A 7542-nucleotide genomic window follows, 5' to 3' on the forward strand; every position below is an offset into this window, starting at 1 on the left:
ATTCCCCAAACCCCAGCAAGAAAACAGGCCAAGTATGTCCCCTGGTGGAACAACCAATTAACCAAACTAAAACAAATCAAAGTCAACGCTTGGAAAAATCTTAAAAGAAATATAACATCACTCAACATAATTGCATTTAGAAAAGCCAACGCAATCTACAGGCTAGAAATTAAAAAATCAAAACGAACAGCTATTACAAAATTGACAACAGATATCAACCCAAACACCCCGTCTCCAAAACCTGGCACAACATCAGACGCTTCTGCGGGCTCAATCCCACGAAAACTGTCTACTGTATCCAAGACCCAATATCTAACCTATACATAACAGATAATCAGATCATAGCAAATACCTTCGCCCTTCACTGGCAAAACGAATCAGACGACTCTAACTTCCCAGCTGAATTCTCCACATATAAATACTCAGCAACAACACGGCCACCCAATACCATCAAAAATAGCCCTAACTATAGAAAAAGAAATAACAATGATTGAACTATCTTCTGCACTATCCAATCTCTCGGGAAAAACACCGGGGATAGACAGAATATCATACCCCATGATCAAAAATAGTTCCATAACTTTAAAACATAGAATTCTTGACCACTTTAACAATATTTTTAACAACTACATCCCCCAAACCTACAAAACCAGCCTAACTGTCCCAATTTTAAACCCGAATTCAGATAAAACAGCCATCAACTCTTATAGACCAATTTCCCTTAATCCCTGCTTAAGCAAGGTACTAGACAAGATTATAGCACGAAGATTGTGGTGGTACGTTAACACTAAAAAACTTATTCACCCCAACCAATTAGGTTTTAGGCAAGGGAAAGGCGTTACTGACAATCTATTATATATAGACCATCAGATAACAAAATCCCTTGCAGCGGGCGCCCACAGCTCTATCATATCCTTAGACTTCTCTAAGGCTTTTCATAGAGTAGGCAGCCATTCAATCCTAAACCAACTAAGAGAGTGGGAAATAGGACCGAAAATTCTCAATTTCGTATCAAATTATATGACAAATAGAAAGATAAAAACGAGAATTAACCATCAAAAGTCAAATACATATTCTCTACACAATGGAATACCACAGGGTTCACCAATCTCAGTAATCTTATTCCTCATAGCCTACAACAAATTAGCTAATATTATCCAACTACAAAGAAACATAAGCTTTAGTGCATTTGCCGATGATTTCCAGCTAATTATCCACCACACAAGAGACAAAAACTCAACAGTAAACTTAAATCATCTCTTCAATAACATCCAAGAATGGTGCCTTCAATCCGGCGCCAACCTGTCCCCAAACAAATGCATATATGTAGAAAACACCACTGCAATAGCCAAATTGTAATAGATAATTTGTCAATTCCACAAGTGAACAAACTAAAATAAGTAAAAAAGCTAAAGTCGGGTGTCCCGACTTTGAAATACTCTGTACTTATGTTTACAATAATTATAGAAAATAAAAAAATTAAGAAAATAAACAAAAATTCAATGATCGATTTTACCTTTCTCGGTATTCGAACTCATTTATTTATATTTATGGCTATAAATTCTTGGTAAATCGGTCTATCATAGTGAAACTTGGCATACGGACACATAATTACTAACTGGGGGTATTTGCAAAATTTTAGTTTGAAATTCCAAGAATTACATTTGCGGGGGAGAGGGGGGAGGGAGGGAAATTCCAAAATATACATTTTCTGCGTATTCACACAAGGCACCTTGGACTAAAATTTGGTGTTCCTAGGTCTTATGGTCTCCGAGATATAGGCGATTATACGAATGGAAAATCGGGAAAACCCCCATAAGGGGGAAGTGGAGGGGAAAATCAAAAAAATAAAACAAACTCGTATAGAATACACACATAACGCATCTTTGTGCAAAATTTGGTGTCTCTATCTCTTATAGTCTCTGAGATCCAGGTGTTCATACGGACGGACAGACGGACAGACAGGGCTAGATCGACTCGTCTTGTCACGCTGATCAATAATATATATACTTTGTGGGGTCTGCCACGCCTCCTTCTGCCTGTTACATTTTTCAGCTCCCGCAAACCTAATATACTCTTGTACATTTCATGTACAGAGTATAAATATTAGGCATAACAATAAATAAAAGATACAAATGGAACTCACACATAGAAGAGCTAACTCCAGCACTCCACAAAAGATTCAACATTCTAAAATGTCTCTCCTCCACCCGATTCAACTGCAGTACATCCACTCTACTAAATATCTTAAAAGCGCTGATAGTACCCAAGATTGATTACGGCTTAACCTTTTATGGTTACGCCCCAACAACACAGCTTAAAAAAATACAATCAATCCCAAATAGTACTATAAGAACCTGCTTAGGAGCATTCAGAACAACACCCATAAACAACTTAATCATTGAGTCAAACATCCCCTACATTACAACCAGAAGAGACTTCCTTACCAGCAGATTGGGCAAAAATTTAATATTCTCAACTAACTCCCTTCTGGAAAAAATAATAAAAAAAAAACCAATATTAACAATATAGTAAAAGTAAATTTCACTATCTCCAAAACAATAAACATTTCCTCACTCCATCACACACCATACAAACCTTTAAAATTATTAACTTCTACCAAACCATTCTGGCACTTCAACCAAGAATCTGTAAATATTACCCTACACCTTTATTCAAAAAATTCCACTAACCCAGCAATATTCCAACAAAAATTCTTAGAGTCAAACACAACCACCAACAATATCAATTCATATATACAGATGGATCAAAATCCACTCACACAACTGCTTTTGCCATCACAACTGAACAATCAGTGCTCATAATCGGTATACTACCAACATATTCATCGATATACTCAGCGGAAATAATTTCCATCCTCGAAGCCATTAACTATGTCAAAACTAGAAGGGGGAAGTTCATGATATGTTCTGACTCATTGTCGAATCTAGAATCCATCAGAAACATTGATAATCATAGCCTCTACGCCGAAATTATCAGAAACATACTTATGCGTTTACCGAACAAAATAAACTTATGTGGATACCAAGCCATACGAGCATTAAAGGCAACGAACTCGCCGATGTAAACGCTAAATCAGCCTACAAGCTTCCTCTTATCACCACAATCAATTACAACATAAACGACATCAACAAACATCTTAAGAACCAATATATTCTGACCCAACAAGGACACAATCTTAGCTCCAATTGGTACAAGAAAATTAACCCAAAAAGGACTCACATCCAAAATATCTTTAAAAATTTACAACACAACGAACTTTTAAGGCTAGACCAAACCAAAATTATTAAATTAAGACTGGGTCACACAAAAATCACAAACGAACATTACTTAAATAAAAATATCTCCAAATTCTGTCCACTATGTCAAACAAACAGCCAGATAAATATTGAACATTTACTTATCCAATGCCCCACATTAACAACCGCACGCACAAAATACCTAGCTGATAACAACCCCATCCAAATCCTCTCAAATCCCACAACAGAAAACCTAAAAATAATAATAAATTTTATAAAAAAAAACAAAATATACAATAAAATTTAATGTTAATATAAGTAAAATCTGCCAATATACAACTGTAAATAATGTAAATAGTACAATGTACTTAACAACAATAATACTGTAGATATACATATGTATGTACTGTATGTATGTATATACATATGTACATATATAGTAATAGTAAAATAAAAATGCAAACTAATATAGCATAAGGCCCTGGTAGCCAGGCTATAAATCTAAGTTAGTTTATAGTTTCAACTTTAAGCTAGCTCCAAATAAATAAATATTTTTGTTTTAGTAACAATTTTGTTTGTGTGCGTACTGACCTACTGCATCATATTATGGCATAGTTTGTGTGTATAACTTTTCTTTTTGCAAAATGACGCATGATAGTGCACTTAAGTGTAGTAATGTGCAATATGTAATTGAAACTCGCTGACATTAAAGGTGATCTACTTTCATCACGATTTGTACTATGCCAGTAATACCAAAGATGAGAATCATGGTTTTACCTATTATGTTAAAATAAGTGGGACCAGAAATATTTAATGGGTACTTGTATGTATGTTCAATTATAAATACATATGTATGTACATATGTCCTACTTGTATTTATCACTGTTTATAAAATGAACACTGTTTTTATGCATGTCATGGACGAGACTCGTGCATACACATGGATGGTAGCACACTACACCTCCCACTTACAAAACCTATGTTTTACTTGTTCATTATAATACCGAAGAACTTACCCATAAAAGTAATTGCAAACAGTACCAGTTCCTTACGCACAAGATAATCACCTGGTCTAAAACGGAGTCTTAGCAATTGTATTGAAAAAAATAGAATGGTGATGGAAGAAAAGTCGATGTACATTTCAAAAACATCGACTATTTTATCAGTACTTTTTACAAATAGTACATGAACAATTTGAGGTAGGGTTGTTCCTTTGCAATGTTTTTATACTAATTTTACCTAAGTAGATCTGTAAAAACTACTATACATATGTACATATATGTATATATGTACATGCATATGTATGTACCACTAGCAGGTCGTGCCCGTCTGTGCTGGCCTCAGTATTTGTGCTTACAATTATAAGTTTATTTACTATATGTAGCCCAGTCGTCTTAAGCACCCCATCCACAGGCCAGCATTTTGACTGAACTTGTTGTGCTCGACGAAATGTCCGATGTTAGTGGAGACGCTCGGGTGAATTTAAATGCTCCATGTTTTGCTCGCATATAATAGAAATGTTTCTATCTTGCTATTGTTCGGTCGAACATATTTGACAGTTGATGGCAGTGTTGCCCTAGCATCATTTGAAAAAATATTTGTGAAGCGCAGACGTTTGCACATTGGGCGGAATCGGATTTTTTTTTTGTTTTTTTTTTTTTGGCAAAATCTCGAATTTTAAGCTAGAAACTTGAAATCTGGAGAACTTACGGCTTGAATTTGTGAATTTCGAATTAATTTTTTAGCGCTGCTCTGGTTTTAAGTAAACCATACAAGTTCATCCAAAATCAGGATTACGATTACATTTTTGGTTAACAAAATTAAGTAAAATACTATGACTTTTAATTTGTACGTTTGATTATAACCACTAACAAAGACATTTTTCCAAATAAAAGTAATCATTGGACAATCTGCATCAATAATATTTTGAGTATCCTTTGTAAATATAATTTAAAACAAGTAAAAAAGCTAAAGTCTGGTGTCCCGACTTTGAAATACTCTGTACATATGTTTACAATAATTATAGAAAATAAAAAAAATTAAGAAAATAAAAAAAAATTCAATGATCGATTTTACCTTTCTCGGTATTCGAACTCACGTAAAGGGTGTATAATTGCATATTTACATAGCAATTGCGTCTGTGTGAGTGTATGTATGCCTATGCGCATCTATTCGTGTCTGTGTAAGCATTTTCGCAGTCAACCAAACAGCAACATCAACAACAGCCGCGGGCAGCGCTTGAGCAGCGCAGCAGCAGCAAATATATTTATAGCTATAACTTCTTGGTAAATCGGTCTATCATAGTGAAACTTGGCATACGGACACATAATTACTAACTGGGGGTATTTGCAAAATTTTAGTTCGAAATTCCAAGAATTACGGGAGTTAGAGAAAATTTGCATTTGTATGAACACCCGGATCTCAGAGACTATAAGAGATAGAGACTCCAAATTTTGCACAAAGATGCCTTATGTGTGTACGCGTTTTTTGATTTTCCTCTCCACGTCCCCCCCAATGGGGGTTGAAAAATCGCTAGCTTTTTAGCGATTGCAACAAACTATATTTAACTAGTTATAGTATTAATTGAAGACACGCGGAAATCTTTCGATTATTAATATGGCTTTAATGGCTTGGAAAATTGTACAAGCGAGGTTCACAGTGCCGATATTGCAAGACAAGTGATTTTCCTGCTGCCGCTACAAGTCAGCAGGCCGGCATAAGAAAAGTAATGCACAAAGAGAGCGCCACAGAGAGCGCAGTAAAGGGCGCGATAGAGAGCGCAAAGAAAAGGCTTAGAAGTTAAGTAGGGTGCTCCAACATTCCGGCCCCTTTGAAGGACTCCCGGTCTTTCAAATCCACACGGAGCACCGCCAACATCGTGGACTGGTCGCCTAGCAGCACCGCTGCCTCCAACAATCCTCCTATGTGAGGAGGTCGGGGAAGAATGAACCACCAATCGATTCGTCGCTCTGCCGCATAGTCCGTCAGGGCGTCCTTTCTCCGCTCGAAAGCCGACGGCATGTCCCTCAGCAAGCCGCTTGTTCCCGCGAAGTTCGTCACGTTGTCGCTGAAGACCATTTCCGGCAGGCCGCGCTTCCCGATGAACCTTGTAAAGACGTTAAGGACAGTATCAGTGGATAAATTAGCTACCAGTTCGAGGTGAACTGCCTTCGAGGCAAAACAAACGAATACCGCTACGTAATTTGTAACGGGCGGTCTTCCGCGTATGCGATAGCTATCATGGAATGGGCCGCAAAGTTCGAGTCCGCAAACCCTGAAAGGTCGACCTTCTCGAAGGCGATCACCTGGCAAATTTCTCATTATTTGCTCAACTAACTTGGGCTTGCATCGAAGGCATTTATGTAAAACTGCTGAGCAAAACCTACGAGTATTTTTCATCCAAATCTGTTGCTTTAGCAGCCCAACTAACATCTTAAATCGCCACAGCTCTTGCCACAGAGTTTTGGCCGCTGTGACGATGGGGCATAAAGGTCCAAGTTGCTGAGACAAACGAGATAATATATTCCGCTTTGTAGGCTTCAACGAAGTAAAGCTATCCCAGATGATAACGAAATACATCATTATGAGGAGCCAGCAGGTCGTCAACATAAAAACAATTTTTAATGACATTTAACGCGACATGGTGACATCGAGCATAAATATTTGCGAATTCAAACAACGAGCGCACAGTGTTCAGTTACAGTGTTCAACTTAAAGGACTGCAGCTCATGAGAGGCGCTTTCTCGCCAAAGAATGAGCTGGTAATTTTTGTCTTTTTCAGACACGTTTATTTGCCTGTACATCTTGGAGATGTCGGCAGTAATTGCGTATTTATTCAACCGAAAATTTACAAGTGTTGAATAAAGCTCCCTCTGAATAGTCGGCCCAACCATTAAAGTGTCATTTAATGATGGGGCCGTTGACGTTTTACTAGAATCGTCAAACACCACACGCAATTTGGTTGTGGGACTTTCAGGCCTCAGGACACATTGATTAGGAATATAATAGTGCTGCCTTGAAGGAGGAGATTCAAGAGCAGACATATGCCCAAGATCACGATACACTCTCATGAAGTCATGGTACATGTCATGGAGAGTTTTGTCTCTTGCGAGTTTGCGCTCAAGTTGCAGAAATCGCCTTTCAGCAGATTGAAAGGAAAGCCCTAGTACAGTGGGATCGGATTTGAACGGAAGTTCGACTTGAAAACGTCCTGTAGACAGGCGCTGTACTGATTTGGTGAAGTGAGCTTCACAAGCCTTTTGTTCAGCTGTCTGGCGCACAG

At 37.6% G+C, this 7542-nt stretch overlaps 1 protein-coding gene across 1 annotated transcript in view; it reads right to left on the minus strand.

Annotated features, from left to right (window-relative positions):
- The window catches only part of LOC115625203 (fatty-acid amide hydrolase 2), a 42835-nt gene extending 38464 nt beyond the window's left edge, over nt 1–4371 (minus strand). Inside the window, exon 1 of the mRNA XM_030520174.1 lies at nt 4277–4371. The gene's annotated coding sequence lies outside the window, so the exon portion shown is untranslated. The remainder of the gene's footprint in view (nt 1–4276) is intronic.
- Between the last annotated feature and the right edge of the window lie 3171 nt (nt 4372–7542).

Source organism: Scaptodrosophila lebanonensis, unplaced genomic scaffold (assembly GCF_003285725.1).
Source record: "Scaptodrosophila lebanonensis strain 11010-0011.00,11010-0021.00 unplaced genomic scaffold, SlebRS2 tig00000001-arrow-pilon, whole genome shotgun sequence".
NCBI lineage: Eukaryota > Metazoa > Arthropoda > Insecta > Diptera > Drosophilidae > Scaptodrosophila > Scaptodrosophila lebanonensis.